Below are 22,523 nucleotides of genomic sequence, written 5' to 3'. Positions count from 1 at the left end.
TACTGCTTCAAGGAAGTACCAGGTCACTAAATGGCCCTTGTTACATTAATGAGTCAAATGGAAGGTAACGATAATCTATTTTTAACCCTTTTTTAAGAATTAAAATTCTATTTTTAACTTTTGCAATTTTAATAGCCTCAAAATTATGAACCATCCTGCCGTTGAAACCATTCTCATTAATTTGAGAAAATTATTAATATTATCGTATCGTAACTCCGAAATTCGTTCTGGAACATTTACTCTTGGAAATCACTGGCCCCCTCTGCCTTCAGAGTCTCTCCTTCTCTATCTCTCCCAGGCTCGATGCATAGTTTCTGTGGGAAAGGGCAAGCGATCGATTCTTTATTTGCGTGGAAAGGAGAACAATTTCAAAGAAAATAGGTGATTTTGATGGCTTATCCATGTTTAAACAAATTGAAAATTCCATACAGTTTTAATGGGGTAAATCTTCGATTAGTTTATATGAATGGATTGATTTTACCAAAGCAGTATTTAGAATTTTTTTGACAAAATTGGGTTCGTCCAAATTCTGGCGAGGGTTTCTTTTTCATTTGTTTGGGTGAAGGGTTTCTTTTTAATTTTTGGATTTATTTACGCAGTAAATTTGATCGGAGCTTGAAATCGTAATGAAATTGATTAAATGATCATCTTATACTTTTAAAAAACTGCTATTATTGTAGATTGATAAGGACTTTTATTTTAATTGCTTATACAGTGAATTTTATGAGGGTTTGTTATTGATCTGAAAAATCGACTAAATTTTAATAAAATGTCATCCCGACTTCTTTCCCTTGTAAAGTTGCTATACCATTACATTTTGACAAGGCATTTTTTCTGGATTGATTTTACAGCAGAGTTTGATTAGAGGTCGCTTGTTACTGGCTACAAAATTCGTAAAGTTAAAAAAAAAAATGCCATTTTTCATTTTCATTTTAACAAGGCTGTGACTATCTGTGCATTAAATTCATTAACGTTTTGTTGCATCCATCCTATTCAAGAAATGAATATGGACTGAAAAATCTATTTTCTCCAATCAGGTCAGCACCGATGGGAGAAATGATTAACAAATATAATGAAAATGCTATTTCTAAAATTTATAAGAATGTGATGGATGCGATTTTGCTCCTTCCTTTGCTCTTATTATAATTAAGTTAAGAGTTTTTTGTTGATCAGGAAAATTAATAACTTCGACCATGAAAGTGCATAAATGTGATGACTGAATTCCATTTTAGCTGTTTTCTGATAATAAATGAGGCTAAATAATACTGATCAAGAAATCAATAACCGGCTTCTTAGGTAGATTTTGATGAGTGCCTTTGTTGTACTGCCTTTTTACTAATATTGTGCTAAGTGTTTAGAACTGATGAGGGTAGTCAACAATTTTGACCGAATAGTGACAATTTTGAGTTTTCTTGTGATGCTCTTGCAGTTGATTTTGTCAATGGTTTCTTTGTATTTGGCAGCTATTGTTGTACGCTATGAAGGGTTTGGATACTTTTTGCCACATATTATTAATTTTATGAATTATTTTACCGATCATTTTGTGATATGTTTGTTTCTGATTGATTTCCGCAGGGTAGCCTTGTCTGAAATTAGTTTAATATTATTTTTGGAGGGTGTGGTGGGCAATGTTTAAAAATCTGAAAAATTGGTTTCTAGCCATTCTTAGAGTTTTAAAATCCTTGCTTTGCTTTGGAAGGAATCTTTGATGGGTCAAAAATTTTCCCAGTTCGGTTCAATACCTTTTTTCTTTTCAGTTCAGGACTCTTGATTGGTTATTAAAAATTAAAACCCTTCTTCGTGGATAGGATCCATTTTTTTCAATTTGGATATCTCTTTTATGTATTTAGTTTTAAATGCTTTTTTCTAGGTGAAGATTTACAACAACGTTTTGTGATGGTCAGTAAAGACTGTTTGGTTCTCATATTCATTGTCATTCTAGCATAATTATCGGTTTATTATATTTGTTTGTTACCTGTGTGGGTTATAAGCATAATTGCTGGTGAAAACTTTTTTTGGGATGTAATGATGACTAGATAAGCAGAGGCTCCATTAGTTGTTGTCTATGTTTTTTTTTCGGTTTTTGAAACATTTTTTTGGTACTGACTAATATAGCTAAGCGGCTCAAACATCTCATATGATGTATTTTATCCTTTTTTAAAACTAAAATAACCAATATATTATCTAAGTTGGGCTCAATAATTTCTAATATTAAGGGCAACTTAATACCAAGGTTGCGCTGGGATGGGGGTACTTGGGCACTTAGGGTATGGGTATGGTTATGGGTACAACTGTTTTTCAAAGTAGGGGACAAGGTTACTTGGGCATGCCAATTTTTTTAATATAATCTAATATTCAGAAAATCCTGAAATTGTGAGTCATGATAATGGTTTATCAAAACAAGAACAGTGATAAAGTTTGAAAATGTAATGTAATGTTTTCAGTTTCAGATTTGCAATGTGTTTAGATGCATAACAAAGAAGGCATACTTTAAACATGAACAAGAAGACCATAAATCATATAACCATGATATATTGCAAATGATAAACATCTGACTTGAACAGTGATAACTTTTAGTCTTATAATGCTAATCAGTATCATATCAAAGTTTCAAACTGAGTACACATTGAATTAAGCTTGATAAACAAGAAGCTGATAAACAAACAAAAAGTTGAAACAAAATCAGAAATCTTAATCAAGGTCCTTAGCTATGATGCTATCCCCGGAGTACTTGGTACTTGGGAATAGGTCCCGGGGTGTGGGTATGCGTACCAATGCAACCTAGCTTAATTTTATTGTAAGGTTTTGGGTGAGAGCTCCCTGGTATGCACGAGTTCATGAGGTCCAATTGACCCCCAACCCATATTGTATCAAAGTGCTTGTTGTGACAATCCCATTGGCCATGTTAGAAAGTTTACTTGGTGCATTGCAGTCTATGGAGGGGGCTATTTGATTTTTGTTGTCAAAAAATAAATATATAGTATTTATTATAACTAAAATAAAATTATTTTTAGGCCTGTTAATGGGTCTTTGAGGGTTAAGCCTTAGCAGTTGGATGGTGGTAGGGTAGTGTGGTCATGATGCAGGATCATCCTTGGGTCGCTAGCAATATTGATTATAAAACCATTCGAGTGTTCCTTAGAAGCTTGCATTAGGTGGGTGGAGTCGTTAGCGATATTACATCTAGTAGAGTCCAAGTCATCTATGATTACTTGTATTTACAGGTAGTAGTAGAAGTTAGCCAATTTAAGTTTGAGTTGAAGTGGAAAGTTTTGAAGATCAATGCTATATTTTCATTGCATGTTGTAAAGCCAAATCAATAAGAGAGAGTTGATATCCATTGAATGAATAGTGTAAGTCCCCTAAGTGATAACCAACATATCACACCATTTCACCAAGCGAGTGTCCACAATTGAAGGAACCTTGAAGTCATTTCATGATCTTATGTTACAAGGTTAGCATGAGAGTTAACCTTATATCAAGAGAGGATTGAATAGTTGATGTTTCATCTTGAAATATTGGATATTTAATTCTGTATGTGGTATTGGAACAAAACTCACGTCAACATGAACCAAGTGCATAAATTTGGGGATGACAATGGGTGGCAAGGGATGATTGTGAACTGGTGATGGGGGCAGGGACGTTGATAACTCGCAAAGAGCTCTATAATAGGTTCATGCTAAAATCTATCAAGCTTGTTAGAGCTCCCTTAACCTTTGCGTCTAATGAAGACAACTAATTAAATGTCAAACTACATTCACCTAGATTATGAGTATACTTGCCACCCTTATACCTTCCTATTGATTTATTTTATCACTCGATGTTTGGATTGAAATTTGGTACAACACCTCTTCTGTCCTACATTGCCCATCAAGTTTAGTAGATTACTTACAATAGTCTTTGATTGACACATTTTGAAAGGAACTTTTACAAATAAATAATAACATTCATACTCAACAATAACATTTTAAAATGCAAATTTCTCATCAAATGTCTGAGGAACATCACCACCACCTCTGTCAATGTCACACTCTTCAATGTTTTTAGATGTGATCAATGCTTCCAGCTTGAGCATCTCATTCAGTGAGTCCTTAGCCTTTCCAAAACAATTGATTTCAATGTGACCATTTTTGTTGCAATAGTAACATGTATGGCAATCATTAGATGAAGATTCAACCTATACAATTTATGTGTTGATTTTAGTTGATGGTTTTTTGTTGAATTGGTGCCCCTTTGTATTATGTCACAAAGTCACACTTTGTGTCTTGCGATTGCAAACCTTCAAATTGCATTTATCTTCTTTCCTTTTGCAGAAGTGAAGTTGACACTTTGTCCAAGTCAAGCATCTAAGTTCTTGCAATCAATTACAATGATTCAACAGAAGCTTCACTAAGTGTTGGCAACCCTCTTAGTACTGTGTTGATCATATTTCAAAGTGGCTATACAGCTGACAAAATGCTTACGTATGTACTATTTATTAATTAAATAATTCAAATTAAAAATACAAATCAGTTGCAATGCACTTTTAATTTATTTAACATATAACAAATAAATGTCTAATCAGAGGTATCTTGTCAGCTGGATAGATGTTGTCATCATATCTTCATGGTCTGTCCCTTTCTTCATAGACACAATTGATTATGCACATCCTTAAGACACGTGATATAGTTTGAATACTAAAACTGAAACTTCTTGCAACTGAAAGGAGTGTAACTAATTCTTCAAAAGTAATGGCCTGCTTGCTTCCTATTGATGTCGGTTTTGTACCAGTACATAACATATAGCAATTGAACACTTGATATGGACTATCAAATCCTCAATTCCTCTCTTGAAAAGTTAATACTCATGAAGACAAGCAAAACTCCAATGTTCCTTGCACTTGTGGATACTAACTCAGTATATCGATGTGATTTACTGGTAATCACGTAGGCGGCCTTACACTATTTGTTTGAGGACAACTTGGACTTTTGGTGGGATGATGGTGACGATGGTTTTGTATGAGTTCTAGATGATGTTGACGGAGATGGTGATGGTGATGGAGGGTGAGTGTTCTAATGACTTTATGCCTACCTAACCTCCTCCTTCAAAACTCCAAAGACTATACTACTTGCTATTCTACTCCTACTCCTATGAATGGAAAGATTAGCAAATGGACATGGATCAAATCTAATGAAAGCTAATCGGCAGCTCCACATCCATAGATGCAATGATTCAAAGGAAAAGAACTAGTTTACCACATAAGGCTTCCCAACAAGCCGCTAGGATCCTAGTGGCCTAGTTATAGATCCCTATCAAACATCCACTAATACTACCATGCAACTATCCATCTACTCTTACTCTTACTTAGCAACTTTCTCAAAATAAAATCTAGTTTAACAACTTCAAGGGAAATCTAACTCTAACAATTGGAGGTAGAAACCATGCAATAACACCAAATGTTCTTAATCACCATGCAAGTCACAACAACGATAAAGAGAGGCAATTTTGGTATAATCTTAGCAACAATTTTCTCTGACCATTTACAAATGAGAGCAAATGGCCTTATATAGAGGCCAAAAATTACAACCAACGGTACAGATTAAGAGGCAAAACCAACGATCTAGATTGGATCCTAGAAACCCTAATTAAGGTTGCCACCCCATTGGCCAATGAGAAGACGCCACCTCATCAATGGACTAATGAAAAAAAAGGAAAAGTGGCAACCAATGAGAAGACACCAAAATGGTAGCCAATCAGAATCAGACACCTATCCTACTCAAGAAGAAGGAGAATTTGCCACTTGGGCTTACATCAAATGATCTTTCATCTTTTTAGCTAAAGTGATGAACCTGGCTAGCTTGTCGTTGACTTCTTTCATGGGAGGGCAAAGTGTATGTTTCATGTTGAGCTCAGCTGAATTCATCATGTTGCTCGCTACTTGCAATGTTTTCTCATGATCCTTCTCATATTCTTTTGTGTATTCGATGAAGGCATTGAGGGAGGCAAGGGTGCTCAAATGTTTCTTCTTGATGGCAACCTTCCCCAACTCATCCAATCTTGATCCAAATTCTGTCTCATTGACGTTCTTCTCTTGTCCACTTGAATTATCCTTTTGGTATCTAGCCTCAAATATTTTCAAATCACTTCCTCCAAATTTGCTCTTCCTTGAGATTCACACTTCTTTGAGATTCACTTTTCAATTTTCACTGCCTCATAATCAAATAAAAGAGGTAGGACCCTATATAGAATTGCTTTTGATTTTGTACGGTCCTAAGTTGTAATTCTAGATTCTTGCTTATACTCCTAGACCAATCAAATCTTTTTTTTCCATTTTCAATTCCATCAATAAAATAAATCATCTAGTTTTCGAATTGCATACTTTGAGCTAAGCCCATGATCCGGTTGAGAAGCACAATGAGATCACCAGATTTTGATTTGAAATCTGACACGATGAGCCTTGATGTATTGGTAACTCCCTTCTTGCCTTCGTGCAACCAATTTTGCTTTAGGTGAATGAAGTAAGCCTCTTGATTATTCTGAAATAACTTAGCCGCTTGATCCGTCATTACCACTGTCATGCTTTTATACTGGGGAATATTAAATGCTTCTTTGACCACTTGTTTGCCTATGTTGGCCAACACTCTCTTCCCTTCATAAAAAATGATGGACTTAGTAACAATATCAAACCGGGATGCACACTCCATTACCAACTCTGGACAAGGCAAGGTAGGAGGGAAGGCCGCCGCATGTACAATTCCGCTTTTGTAGGTTTTCTTTGCCATCGGGGATTGCCCTTCCTTCAATCTGTCCTTTAACTCCATCATGTTCAATATACCGATATTGGTGTCACTTATTTGCCTCACTTTCAAGAAGAAGGTGGTCTTAGGCATCATGTCTTCCTTGTCTTTTTTGGTATTTGTTCCCTTTGGGTTCTTGCTTGCATTAACATCTACCATCCTAAACACTTATTTCTGTCCTTTTGTTCTAAATGATATCGATTGAACTTATCGATGTCCTACCTTCTTTCTATCGATGGAATCTAGCTTATTTTTGCCTCGTCAAGTCCTATCTCTACATTTATCAATCTCCAACCTTCAACCTAGGAGCGAGACTACCACTTATTTCTGCCTCTTCGTTACCTTAGGATGACTACACTTATATCTCCCAACTTCAACCTAGGGTGGTTTAGCTTATTTCTGCCTCGGCAAGTGTCCTATCATGAAATCTACACTTCTCTTTCCAAACTTCAACCTATCAATGGGATGATGAAGTGGTGGATGATGAATGCAAGAAGAATATAAGGGAAACGAAACCAAGCAAGAACAAGGAATAGAATCCGCCTTTGAACCAATCTTCAGCTATAAAATGAATTGAATTTTACTTTAATTTTACTTTTACCAATAGTCGGGCCCTCTTTGAATTCGGATCAGACCTTAAAAAATTCAAGCCTCCTTGCAAAAAATCAGAATTTTGATCTCATTGGAACTGCCCTGTCATGTCCCCTTTTCAAAATAATTAAAAATAATAAACTTTGCTAAGGCAGGCAGGCTCCAAAAGGGTGAAGTTTCGGCAAAAGGGGCTAATCTTTGGAAACCAATGGACTAATAAATAAAAAATATTATTAAATTATATTTTATTAACCCCTCTTGGATGTGAGTTAGGGTTATGCCCTCTTTTAAGGGGTTTGGAGGCATTTTGGGCTCATTTCAGAACTTGATTTTTGCTCATTTTCTTTGTTGTTCTTCAAAGGCTACCAAACTTGTGGAGAAGGAGACTCAAGAACGGGAGTTTGCAGGTTTTCAGGAAGGCTAAGGACGGGAGTTTGAAGCCATTCCATGTGCATGCTCATACGGAGTTTGCCTTTGTGCTGAATAGTGCAGATTTGTGGGTTTTCGGGGTTGTTTTTTGGTATGAGTTTGGGGTTTTCAGTTGAGTATTTCATATCAGTTTGGGTTGCTGCTGTATTTCAGACTTTAAGATGTTAAAATAGAGCTGAATATATGTATTGGGACGTGATTAAACTTCTGAGATAGTTTATTAGTGTTTTTGTGGTGTTTTCGGGCATTTTTGTGTTAATTTCGGGAGCCTGATGAGCATAGTTTTTGTCCTACATTTGTCAGCTGTTGTGTAAAGGCTATACAGATCTGGAAATGTCATTTTGTAGGCTTTATGCTGCTGAAATTTCTGTAAAAATGTCAATTTTCAGATTTATTAATAATTTGTGAAGTTGTGAAGTTTTTTGGCACTATTTCGGACATACCCGATTTGGGTTTATTTGAGAAATTGGTGGATCTTTATAATATTGGTTGTTTGGTTTTAAAAATCTGATTTGAGGCTTGAAATATCATGTAAAATCAGAAAAGGGACATTTCATGCCCACATTTGCCCAAAAATTAGACTTTCAATCACGTATCCTCTACCAAATAAAAAATTGCTCAGATCTGAAATTGAAATCAAAGCTCTAGCAAGAAAATCAGATTCCTTAAAATTGCTGAGCAAGAGGAAAGCACTTAGATCTGCCCCAACAAAATCGCCAAGGTCTAAAATTCATTCAAGTTGGAGGAAGGAGAATACCAAACACATGAAATTCTGCCCCAAGGAAAATTGGCTAGGGCAAAAGATTACCTCCTTTTACAAAAAATCGCCAAGCATAGAAAATATTCAGGTCTTCTCCATCATTGCCAAGGTTGAAATCTGCCCACCAAGAGAAATTGCCAAACACACAAAGCTGCCCTTCCTTAGAAAATTGCCAAAGCATGTGAAATCTGCTCCTCCAAGAGAAAATCGCCAAACACACAAAGCCGAGATGGGATGAGATAATGGGAGAGGAGGAAGCCTCTTATACCACACTCCCTTTACTCCTTGAAGCTGGCCGACTAGCCCTATAGGAGAAGAAAATCAAATTAGTATTTCATTAATGGTCCTAATTTAAATGCCAAGCTAAAATTAATTTTGCATATAGTGAAATTTGCATATTTAATTGTTGATTAGGACCAAATATTGCAAAATAAAATTAAGAAATCCTTGGAGATGCCAAAATTTTCATTTAATAACGTTTTGGTAGTTAAAATATCATTTAAAATCGGATTTAGCAAGCTAAAATAGATTTTTAACTTTAATCTACCAATCTTTTTAAATATTTTAAAAATCTTCAAGGCAATTTTAACCAGTTTAATGCAAACTTTTGCAATTAAGTCCATTTTTGATTTTGCAATGCAATTTCAAATTTTTACCAAAAATAAGCCATTTTTCCCAAAAATAAGCCATTTTTCTAGCATTCAAAATCCATTTTTCCAATTTAATTTCACTATTACAAAATTTTCTTTTTCACCAAAAATTAAAGATTTTTGCAACAATTAGATCTTAAAAAAAAAATTTCGTTTTTGAAAATGCTCAAGTCTATACAATTATATCCAATATTCAAAATTCATCTAAGTCCAAAATTTTGCAAATTTGTTGTGCCGAATATTGTTCTAACCATTGAAAAATGTTGTCTTTGAAATTTGCTTGGCCTAAGGATAAAATTACAAGTTCTGACAAATCAAGCTAACATCGGATGAAGAAAAAAATAAATCCAACCACATCCCTCATGGCTCGAAGGCATTCAAGGTGTAAAATTTTCAAATTGAAAACTTTTAGACAACTTCGAAAAACTTGCTAAGGCAACCGAAAAATTCCAAAAATCCACGAAAATTGCGAAGGCTTGCCCGAAAAAGGGGGGTCCCCAAAATTTTTGGGGCGATGGTGTGAAAACCTCACAAAACTTCCAAAGCTTGGTACTTAGCACACAACTTGGTCAGCAAATCTGTAGTAGATTCTTCATTGCGAACTTTAGGAATCAAGTCCTGTCGAACAGACATATCAACAATGCTTCCTTACGACACTTGTTATAATCTTCAGCATTGGTCTTTGGTATACCCTTTCTGAGTAGAATCTTTCTGAGGTTCCTATACTCACAAATTGTTGGTATCTTATGACTCCAAAAGCTGTAGCTTGTCCGAGTCAATGTTTTTGACTTTAGTAGCAACAGACTCTCGATTTTCCTTGTCATTTACAACTTTAGTTATGTAGATCCCTAAGCTGAAGCTTAGAATGATGAGGGAATAAGGTAGCTTCCTTGATGTGAACTTCATATAACTGTTAAGTTTTCGGTACCACCAAACATTCACTTCAAATACACCTTTTTATTTCTTATACTCTATGCATCTTGAATTTTAGGTTTAAAAAAAATGTATCAATTTAAGGACTAATAAGACATTTCAAAAACGATAACCTACCACTATATAGTTATTAAGATAAATTTATATGTGATTTTGTTAGATTGGTGTTGTTTTGACAACTGTCTAGACATGTACAATTGACATGGCCTCTGCTATAAAATCCGCTCCTTCTAGTCTAGCATTATGGTTATAAAAGCTGTTACAATTTCCTATGTCATGAACTTTATTATTCCCCTATTTATATTTTGAATGCTCAAAATTGCATGGAATTATCCCAAAACTTCATCTAGAATCTAATACGAATCCCTTTTATATGGGTCCAAACCATAGGACCACCATGGTTCAAATATAGGATTGTAACAAAAATCTAATGATCACTACACACACACACACACATGCGTAAACCAACATCCGTACACAAATGTTTTGTCCCCAAGAGAAAAATTTCCTGTACTGGCATACAAGGACCCCCCTAGCCAACCCTTCAAACCCTTTCCTTTTTTGAATAAATGAAGAAGGCTTAGAAAAATGAAAAAGAAAAAGCTAAATCTTAAGATAGAATTGAATCTGAAATTCTAGAAAAGAAAAAAGTAAAGCCAAGCATAAACATAGATTTACTAAAGCTGAAAAAATCCAAAACACGATCAATTTATAATGTAGATATTGTTCAAATGTAAAGCTTCTGGAATTGACTACTTCATTTTTTTGTTTGACATTTTGGATCAAACTCCATGATCCATTCGACCCCTTCGATTTTAAGGGAAGGCTAACCCTGTCCTACCCTATATAAGAATGGGGAATGGGCAGCGCTGGGAGGTGGAATTGTAAATATGTCTACAGTGGACTTGATGCTTCACCAACCGGTTGGTCTGCATTCATACATAGTGAATCATTTACTCATTTTTTCTACTCAATGCATGAAGCGGGGCTGGTGGATAGCTGTACTCGAAAAGGAGGTCTTGGTATGGGCTCATCATCGCCTAACAATCGATTTGACAAACCATCCATTATCCACACTAACCCATTCATTGCATCGATGAGTTCTATTGCGAAGCAAAAGCTTTGATAGTTGTAGTGTCTCAGTACCCTCCGATTGACTCCCACCTTTGGCGGCTCAGTGCAAATGAAAAAAACTGAATCTACTCCAGCTCCCCTCCTTGTAAAGTTGAGGCTTGTAGTCAAGTTACCAAACAGAGGTTGTCTTCATAGTCCCCCTTTTATCTATCTAGGTATTAAGACCACTCGAGTTAACATATTGTATTTGGTGGCCTTGACTAACGTTGTATCACCCCAACTAAAATAGTTGGGCCTCTGTAGTTGGAGATTAGATTCTTTATAAAATTGTAGGGGACCCACTATAGGGTGTTCTTAGGGAATAATATAGAGAAAGCTCTCTAATTTGGGGTGCATTGGCATTTGCCTAAGCATACCCACCGCCTTTTGTTTCTCTAGGGCATGACAAGTGGCGATTTGCCCACCCCTACTATTATGCTGTTTTGGCATACTGATCTTTATCATTGGCCAACCTTTGAATCTTCCAGATCATGGCACAACTATGACTGCTTCTCTGCTTCTACATGTAGGCTTCTGCATCGAAACGTTTGGTTGTTGATATGATCAGTGCATCGGGATTGAATCCCTTTCCTACGGATTACCTTCCCTTGGAAGATTGATGGGTACGATCATGCAAAAAAAGATGTGGAATGCAAAATCCATGGAGCATAGTTGCACCCGATCCCCTCTGGTTGGTTCTATGCACAGATGCACCATATTCTGCATGCAGGGGCTGATTAATGCATTCATTAGTTCACCTGCTAGAGGTTGCTACAATGACGTTGGCATTGCGTTCCTCCCCTATCATCCCTGTCGAGTCCTTGCGTAGCCCCCCGACTTTAGAACATTAGGTAGCTACTAGTTAGCTTTCTTGACTCTATACGTAACATGGGAACTATCGAGCGAGTGAGGCCTAAGCCAGTCTATCAGGGTAGATTAGTTGGAGGAAGACTCCCCAGGTAGATTAGTTGGAGGTCCCATGCATGCATAGAGTAGCAAGCTGGTTCCTTTAGAAGAGTTGCACAGGGATGTAGATGGCCCAGAGATATAAAAAGGTTAGGAGGGAACACATACAAAATATCGATGGCGTCTATTGATCGTGTTGAACAAATGTTGTAGAATCGATTGAATCCACAGGATAAATTGGAAAATCAAGAGCTGGTACCTATGCCTGGGTAACACCTGAATCTATACCTAGTATACCTGGTTCCGCCTTTTCTTTTGGTCTTGGATCAACTGTCTCTATTGCTAACATATCTATGTGTTGTCTTATCTTATATTGAGCCCCTGAGGAAGGTAGAGGAACTACATAGAGTTCAATAGGGTTGCAACGAGCGATAACGAGAGCTATGAACAACGGATGAAGTGGAAGTGTTCAACTGCCGGAATGGAATTGCACGGAAAGATATAGTAAGTATAGAGCAATTCTTGCCTCAGGTGAGTGAGGAAGACTTGATAGTCTCGACGGAGAATGACTTATCCTAGTTGTTTAATTCAAATAGATTTTCATTGCCCATCGGGGGATGGAATGCCATTGCCCTACCTCTATATTGCGATGCATTCTGATAGGCCTCTTGGTGAACACTGAATGAAGGGCGAGTGCTTACGGAATGACCATGTTACAACCCTTAGTCGAAGACCCAATTGTGCACAAGACCAAATGCTTGGGTAATTATTGGTCAGATTCTAGCTTTGGTTGGTAGAGTGACCTCGTTGGACAAAATAGATAGGCAGGGTCCCACATGGGAGATAGGTTAGGTAGGGCTTTGATGTTGATAGGCAGGGTCCGACATGACATACATGCTATTACTGGTGATCATGCACTCTGCCAAATTTATGCGCCGTGCCCCCACCTATTTTCTACCGCTCTACAATTCTTTGCCCCCCCCCTCTCGTGCCCTCGCCCCCCAACAAGGTTGAAAGCGATAGACTATCAATTTGCTATACCCCTAGGGGGGTGGGTCACTAGAGGTGCGCTGCTAACCATTGTTCTGTAAGTCATGTTAGTTTGTCATCTGCCCTACTCTATCATGGGGTTGCCCCTACCTCTATATTGGCCTCTATATTGGCCAATCATTGAACGAACCTACGTACACAATAAGCCATGTTAATTTGTTATTACTCCTATCCTCGGACCTACTCTATAATGGGATTGCCTCTATATCAAGGTATTGAACCTACATGATAAGACTGCTACAGTAGGCCTTGAACAAACCTGCTTACTAAATTGATTCTATTATCACCTAGAATTGGAACTTTGAGCTGGCCCCATTCATGTGCAGTGGGAGAGCATAATACTAGTGGTGGGTGGGAGGAGAGCAGACTAGGGTAAGGAGATAAGCACTTGACCAGGTCTTCTGGGAGAGGACATGAATTAGAAAATGCAACGGTTCGGAATGAACGGATCAAGCTATGGGCCGTAGGGATTGTTCGAATGCTCTACTATCTTCGTTAGTTGAGAAAGCCGCCTATTCCTTCTAGTCATTTTGTTCCTCATGACCCATAGAAATTGAGTCATTTATCTACTTGCACCCCCCCGAGACTATATTTTCACGGGGTCGTTTCTCCTTTCCTATTGTGTTGTCGGGTGCTTTGAACTTCATTTCATTTCTTTGTGGAAGATTCTTTATAGGAAAACTCTTTACAACAAGGCTCTACTTTGTTGCTTACCCTACAACTTCTTTTCAATAAGATCCTGACAACAAGACCATGGCCTTGGACACCCCAAACACATCGGTTACCTACCAACAACTAATGGACCGAATTTCCAAACTTGAAACAAAAAACTCATAGCTAAGAGACATGGTCCCTCTCTTTGTTTTAGACTATTGCTGATCTGAAATGTCAACTTTGAGGCTTCGACGCAACTCTTACCAGCATCTCAGATGATTGATAAGTAGGAGATAATTTCCATAGCAAGTCAAATTGTGATATTGCTATCAGGATTTAACTACCAACACCTTGGATGATTTTAAGCTACCAATTGCAACTGGTAAAGAAGATATAGGAGTCTCGAGACCAACATGTTGAACTTGTGGACAAACAATCCTCCTTGGCTTCTAAAACGGAAGAGAAACTAAAGTCTTGGGCATCTATTTGCAACACACCTAGCTTTGTCCTACTCTCGAGGCTCAAGAAGCTTGTCCAGACCAAGCTGGCTGACAAGCGGGTTAGGCAAGCTTGGGAATTGAACTTGCAGGTTTGGGGTCTCTCGCCCTTGTCTTTTGACCCTCTTTCAGCAGGGCATTCCTTCCTCATTGACCAATTGGGTCTCACAAACATTACAATTGATAGGCTTTTGGGTGGGACAAGATGGTACACTCTTTTTTCAGGTTTCTGTCTCTTGCAAATCGTCTACGAATTCTAAGGGCGAGGAGGAAGCTTTTTTCTCTTCCCACTAAGATCTATCTAGACAAGGACCTCACCAGATACTAGGTTTCAGAGCTGAAAAATTTTGAGGACTTGTGGTAGAGGCTTGATGCAACGAGAAGTGGGTTACTATCAAGAACCTTAGAGCTGTTATTCATGACTCCCCTCCTCCTAGGTGGGATTGGAGAGTGGTTGCCAAGGCCAAATGATGCTCCTGATGGCAATTGGGCATGGTGGAACCTCACAACAGTTCTCTTCATGTCAACTATTGGAATAACAATAGATCTTTATGGTCCTTGCCTGGTCTCTTTTAGGATGCTCTTGGTTCTTCGAACATTCTCCTTGTCATGGAAACGCATGAGAGTCCAACTCATCCTCTCCTAGGTGTGTCCAATTACTAATGGTTTTCTATTTTTGGGGATGAGGTCAGGTGGGCTGATGGGGTTAGGGGGTCTGGGGTTGTTGCTTATTTGGTCAACAATCATTTTTTAAGCTCAACTTTTTTGGTCTTTTTTGACAGTTATGTCAGGGTCATGTGGATATGCATCAGTAGGGGGACGCCATGCTTCAGAGATATATACATGCTTGTTTGCTACTTTCCAATGACCTTGTACTATGCACTACATAGCACAGACTTTAAGTACATCACCGGATTCTCTACAATGGGGGCATCATTATTCTTGGAGACTTTAACGTACAGACCAGAGATTTTGAGGAACCCCTCCATATTCGTGAGTCAGATTTGGCTTGTACTAAGATTGATCTGGACAACTTGGGTTTACAACGTTTTTTTTGAGGACAACTAGGGACCTCTCACTAGATATGGGCGTTATCTGCTTTAGTTGTGTGAGTCTTCGGATGCGGTAATCCTGAATGGGCTTTCTTGCCTTCTGGGCTTTGACCTTTTCACAAACTGGCCTCATTGTGGTGGTGCGAGTGTTGTTGATTATGCCATCTCTTCTGTCTCTCTCATCCCTTTGATTAGTCGCTTCACCATTTCCTGCCTCCCTTTGGCCAATCATGCTTTCCTTGACCTCACCCTCTTCCCTTCGCCCTCCATCCTCGGCTTAGTGATCCTCCGTTAATCCCCTTCGCTACTTGTACCCTTTTCTGCTTCACCGAGGGTGACTATGACCTCTTCCTCCTTCACTTGAGGTGTGTCCTCCAAGATTCCTTCACTGATTCTAGGGATGCCCCCGCATGTTTGATTCGCTTGTCGCCGCCATTTGGGAGGCCACCTGACTTGCCATCCTTCGCCGCACCTTCGCCCTCTCTCATAGCCCTTTGTGCGGGCACTCCTATCCCCTGAACTAGTGGATTGACAAGGATTGCAAGTCCTTCCACAACTTAGTTCGCTTCGCCTTCTCCACTCGCTCCCCCTCTTTTTCTCAACTATGAATTGACTATCACCGCTTTCTTCGCCACAAGTAGTTATATACTTTGATGCAATGTAGATCCCTTTGCACTTCTTTTCTGTAGTCTCTGAAGGGTTTCTGGCATACTGTGTTCCCTCGCCATTCTTCCCCACCCTCCACCCTTGACCATAGCTCCCTTGTTTCCCACACCTCCACTATTTATGAGATGCTTGGCTAGCTCCCCTCCTTATCTCTCCATCTTACTATCGCTTTTTTACGTTCACCAACATTTGTGAGGTAGTTAGATGCATGAACAGTAGTAGGACCTCAGAGGAGGGGGGGTTCCAAGTGGAGCTCTTCAAACTTGGCATCATCGTTTTAGGGACATATCTAACTATGCTCTTTAACAGAGTTGTTTATATTGGGTTCCTTGACTCTTGGTCGCGACACATCATCAATCCGATACATAAGACTGGGTCAATCTCTGACCCCAACAACTAGATGACCATCATGATTGGGCATACGTTTGCCAAGTTGTATGCCACAGTTCTGAACACTATGTTATCTAGAGATCTTGATTGTTAGCAATGTTGGCTTGGTTTACGGGCTAATTACCAAACCATCAACCATATTCTTACTTTAAGGGCTATCATTGAGGCTTGGCACCGCCAAACGAAAGGCTATTGTTGCTTTGTGGACTTTCGCAAAGCTTTTGACTTTGTCCTCAGGACGTGCCTCTTTTAGAGACTTAGGGAGATTGGGGTTTCAAAGGTTCTGATAATGACTATCATGAGATTATATGAGTGTGACAGGTAGATTCAAAACCACTAAGGGGTTTTCAGACAATATTCACAGCACCATCACAATGAAGCAATGCTTCCATCTCTCTCCTACTCTCTTTGGTATCTACATCGATGAGTTGGAGACCTTCCTTAGAGACTTCTCCCTTTGGGGGATGGCTGCCTTTTACATGAGGTTTTGATATGCATTTTAGTCTTTGCGAATGATGTGGTTCTTTTGGCCTCCTCCCGCGAGGGACTCCAAGGGCTCATTGACGGGCTAGACTCCTGTGCTTCACTGCAGTTAGGTGTGAACCTAGGTGATGGTCTTTAATTGCTTGAAGACCTCTCATCTTCACTTCTACTTTCAGGTGAGGATATCAAGATCACTTCCTTAAATTCTTACTTGGGGGTTGAGTTCTTGGGGGCCTCGTTTTAGCTTGAGACTTGCTATGCATCCCCATGTGAACAAAGGACTTGGTTCCTTGACTATGCGAGATAGTGTTTTAGACATCACTTCCTGGACACCACGACCAAGATGTCCCTTCTGGACTCTTTGGTTAGACCGATGGTTCTTTATGGTAATATTGTGTGGGGTCCTCTACTTGAGTTGGATTGGTCTTTGGTCGAGCAGGTTCAAAACCTCCTTCGGCGTATCATTAGGTGCCATTGATCCACCCCCCTCAGTATAATTTGAGTTTGGTGCTCATTCCTTCAGGCTTGGGACCGTCTTCGATCTGATTTGGTTTCTCCACCGGTTGCAAGACTTCACCGACTCTTCTGAGAGAGGTCACAGATACTTGTACCTGGCCTACTGCTCCTTTGAGACAATTGTGAGCTTCCAACCCTTTTGGTAGGGCTTGTTGCTGGTTTGTCCTGATGTTTTCTCTTCTTGGCTCGGTTGGGATCTTGATGGACCATCTTTCCCCCTTTCATTTTTCTTTGGAAAACCCTACTCACCTCTTACTCTCAGGATAGGAGTTGGATGATCATGTCGAGACCAATATTTATAGATAGTATATTATCATGATATTGAGCAACCCTCCAAGGGACTTAGACCTAGGATGGCTTTCTATGCGGAGCACTTCATGGATATCTAGGATGGGGTTATTGTGCGTCCTTGGTACATTTGTCGGTGGTTGACTCATGCCCTATACATTTCTTTGGGCTCTTATAGGGTGGGCTCTCATTGGTAGTGGATTGAGACTGATTGTTAGATTGACAAGGAGGAGAGGGTTTGTTCTCTGCCAACTTGGAGAGGCGATAATCGAGAGCCACTATATTTTTTTGCTGCCCCACCTTCTACGAGATCATAGGAAGATTCCACTGCCTGTTCAGAGAGTACATATTCCTCTCGTCCTTTTTCTGGTACATTGATCAATGATGTATGACATTTTACCTTCAAGAGACCTTGTGGCTTCAGGATCATATCTTACAACATTAGGCTTCATCTTCAGTACATTCTACTGATGGGCTCATCACATCATTCTTCGTTCCTAGGACTCTAGCTTGGAGAACGAAGTGACCCCTTTGCCACTTTATTGATCATGCCAAGTTTGTGAGACCTCGCAGAGGCTACACCCAACAACAACAACATCATCATCATCATCATCATCATGACCTAACCCCCACTAGCTCTTCGAGGCGGCATAGGGCCTGATGGAGCTCCAAATTTTGATTTTTTTATTGATCTCCATTTGTGAAATCATATAGGAGATAAATGATGAAATGGTATTATCAATGTCAAAAAGCTTCAGCATTTTATGGATAAAATTGGTACTAGAGGCGATTGAAATATATAAGACATATAAAATATGAAGGTCATACAAACATAATTGTCAAAAAGCCTTCAATTAGAAGAAGAATAAGTTGAAAAGTTTACAGCAAATTCTCTTAGAATTGATAAGATACATGAATATGTAGTTGCATGGGAATGTAAACTTCAGAGGCATGTCCACTACAGATCTAGTGTGCCATATAATCAGGAAAGAATGGTAGATAATGTGGCTAAAACATATGATGTCAGTTTATCAAATAAAATACAGGCCACATTATTTTGTTTCTATGAAATGATGGGTAGTGACAAATGGCAAATTAGTTGATAAGCCTACAGCAGAATTCATAAGTGACCTCCTATATAAAGCCTCTGTTCTATAAGACTTTGCAAGGTTGCATTTTAAAATAACCTTGACCATAAGTTGATAGAGTGCAGCTGGAAATCGGTGAGCACTTAGACATTCCCGTGAATAAGACCCTTGCAGTGAGAAACCGTGTTAAGTATAAGAAGCTTAGCCTTATGAGAAGTATAGAATATGAGAGGATCCTGGTCGCATAACAATATCAGACTTGGCATTAGAACAGTGAGATAGATTTACACAGCCCATGGAAATGTGTTTTATTAGATCACCATGAATTCTTGTCAGATGGGCCAAAGCCTAAGAAAATATTACATGGCCAGAAGTTTCCTATGGTTTGAAGTGATGGTAATATGATCTCGTGCATTACTCGTTTTGGGTTGGGTTCAGATTTGTTTCGGGTTTGCTTGTACAAAAACATATGTTTATAAATGTGTGTGTGTGCGCGCGTGCAACAACAAATGTCCATAAACAACTCTGCTAGTAGTAAAGCAACATAGCAAAATACACCATAATATCTATGTTTTAGTTAAATAGGATATTAATTACATCATTTAGCCATACATAACATGATGCACTTTCTTGGTCACATGCATGGGACATATTTCCATATGAAGGGCACAATTTAAGCCCTGGATTCAAAGATATCATTGTTTTTCAAAATAAATTCTTCTATAATCATCAATTTGGACTTCACCTATTGTCGATTTGGATTTCCTCTATAGGCAAGTTTTCATTTTCATTCAGAAATGTATAAATTTCTAGTATTCCAAACCCGTAAAACACAGATCTTAGTCAATTGAATCAACAATAACCTGAGAATTGGTGCTGAAGGCTCTCAACCAGAATAAAATTTCCCCCACAATATAACAGTAACAGCAATGAAGTAATGATAATATTCAGGAGTTAAGTTCAGAGCTTATAATAAATTTCAGAACAAATGTCTAATCATCTATTTAAGCTCTCTCTCATTTCTTAAGAACTTACGCTTATAAAAGGGCATATCACACATTCAACCAATGTTTTGCATTGCAGTATTGATGTTTAATGCAACAATGGACATACCAGAATAGATATTAGCACCTGTTACTCCCGTGAGAACTGGTGGCTTACACGGTTTCTGATTGACTGGTTAGGGACCACGAAAACCTTTTTGCTGTTGACGCCCAGACCCTGGTATGCTGTATCAGATTTGCCCCCTTATCAGGAGTGATATGCTACCAGTCTGTGGTGGCATGTACCATACTGCCCGTGCCTATGACTGGAACCAGGACACCCGCAATCTTCTTCTATCATACCCGTCTCATGCCCGAGTTCCCGTTTTGGATAGCTGACTGCCCTACCTTGCGCTAACTCTTCCTGTGGTGAAGAACTGAAACCACCACACTGCTAACTCCTACGTTCTGTTCTATACTGTCACATCTAATACTCCCTGCTGACTGAATGGACTGCTACTACATTGTTACGTGAAGTAAACTTATCACCTGGAGTGAACTCCTCACCTTGCAGATGGATGCTGTGGCCTCTTGGTGACACTAACAAACTCTTCCCTGTGCATCTGCTTGCTTCAACCAACGTGCACCTGATGCAGATTCAATATGAACGATATATTACCAATCAACTTCATAAGAATGATGTACCCAATGAGCGGCTGGGGCTACATCCAACTCCTCACACTTGCCTTAAGGGGTTTCGTCCTTAGGAGCAATCAGTCACATTTAAGCAACCTTGACATTTTAAAACAATATTATATTTCGTGGTGTGAATCCTAGTGTAGCTCCTTGCTTTTATAACCTTGATATGAGGGGAAATACAAACAACTAAGCAATGTAGGATAAAAGCCAATTTCGTCTTTTAGTCACTTAGTTACTTTTGTCATAAAGTAACTTTATAAATCAGCTTCATAAAATAAAGTGCTTTAACTATAGGAAGCTCCACACTTAAATATCTCCCCAATGAAACCAAATAGAATCTTGTGACTGGCCAGCATCCTCAAAATCAATGCCGTTAGCCTATTTGGATATAAAGATAGACCAAGAAGGCGCCATAAGGCCTAACGCGGAGAAGGGGACATTACAAAATGACAGATAAAACATCTTTTTTGGTCTTTTTAGTGGTCACTATTAAGTTTGGATTAGAAAAATCTAAAATTAGGACCAAATTAGGTAAAAAACACTTTAAAATTTAAAAAAAATATGTTTTGAGACCAAATTTGGCCCTGATTCAGCCACTGGGCAGCAAATTCTTCAAGAAAGAATAAGTACTTGATCTAAGTCTAGTCATTTTCTATTGCTACAAACATTTGTTTATTGGGTTGAATAACGAATTTATGGGAGGGAAGAAACTTACTTCCACCTCATGTGTTGTTGTTGACTCTCGTGAATTGTGAGATTTGGCTGACGACTTTGGCACCATGTGAGAGGGGATGCTCATTTTGCATGGCCTGTTTGAATGTGGTGGGTCTCAGATTTTCTGCACCTTCCTTTCCATTCTTGGTGACCACCACCACTGCTACTGAGCCCGCTGCTTGGGGAATAGGGTGTTGAACCAGGGTTTTCAACAAACCCGAAATAATTGTGTTGGAAGCATTAACCATTTTACCAGGCGACGAGAGAATGTCTTTTTGGATAGATTTAATTCCATCCACTATAGCGGGTGAAGAGGAAGCTATTAATGTGCTTCTTCTGGGTAGATTGCTTGGTAGGCTGTGTATGGTAGTAGCAGAGCGCACTTAAAACTTGCAGAGCACTCCATTGATTTAATTTCCTTTATGATTTAATTTTGAAATATGTATGATCAGTTTTATAACATATCTTTGATATTTTGTGATTTTTTATTTTCATTGAATGTTTATCTGCCTAAATTGTGTATTTGTGACATTTTTATTTAGTATAGCATTCTATTGTGTTTGCATTGTGTTTTTATTAAAATATGAGTTTTCTAAATAAGATTTTCTAAAACAAAATTAAAATCTCAATAATAAATAGGTTGTTCAAGTTTTCTTTATTATTTTATCTATGATTGATTTTGAAATATTTATGATCAGTTTTAATATGGTTTACAAATTGACAATTTTTTAAAAATCCAGTTTGAAATCTGATATAGATTATGATACCATTACATGAATGTCGAATGCCAGTGGAAGGAATAGCAAGTGGATCAAACCTGACCCTAAATCTTTCCTTTGCAGAAGTCTGTCAACAATTTTTGGCAAAAATTAAGGTGGTAGAGGATTAGAACAAACATGATATGATTTCCTTGAGTACTTAAAGTTCATTTATTAGCGTTCCCACATTTTTTGGTGTTTCCATTTGGTTTTCAGCAAATAATTTCTTTTCAGATTTTACCCTGCAGAAAGTTGGTTTACCTGGCCTCCTCTGGAAGGAGATGTAACTGTATGTGGCAATCTTGCTCAGTGCAGTTGTAAATTAGGTGTTGTGTTGTTTGACATATTTTTTCTCTGGTTGCTTTTCAAGGATTCATTATGATGGTAAAAGTAGCAGTTTCAGTTTCAATGGTTTTCCTTTTTGTTTTTCTGATTCGTAATAGACTTTGATATTTCCAGTTTGTAATACATAAGAGATTATAGTTTACTTTTGTGCCGTCCAGTGCAAATCTCTACCAAAATCAACA

General features: G+C 38.4%; 1 protein-coding gene across 1 annotated transcript in view; it reads left to right on the top strand.

Moving 5' to 3' along the window:
* The first annotated feature begins 206 nt into the window (after positions 1 to 206).
* The window catches only part of LOC149528421 (uncharacterized), a 99,996-nt gene continuing 77,679 nt past the window's right edge, over positions 207 to 22,523 (top strand). The window contains exon 1 of the mRNA XM_089811540.1: positions 207 to 381. The gene's annotated coding sequence lies outside the window, so the exon portion shown is untranslated. The remainder of the gene's footprint in view (positions 382 to 22,523) is intronic.

This window comes from Cupressus sempervirens, chromosome 11, assembly GCF_028749045.1.
Source record: "Cupressus sempervirens isolate cs-2001-9-10 chromosome 11, ASM2874904v1, whole genome shotgun sequence".
NCBI classification, from domain to species: Eukaryota; Viridiplantae; Streptophyta; class Pinopsida; order Cupressales; family Cupressaceae; genus Cupressus; species Cupressus sempervirens.
This window is presented reverse-complemented; position numbering and strand designations above follow the sequence as displayed.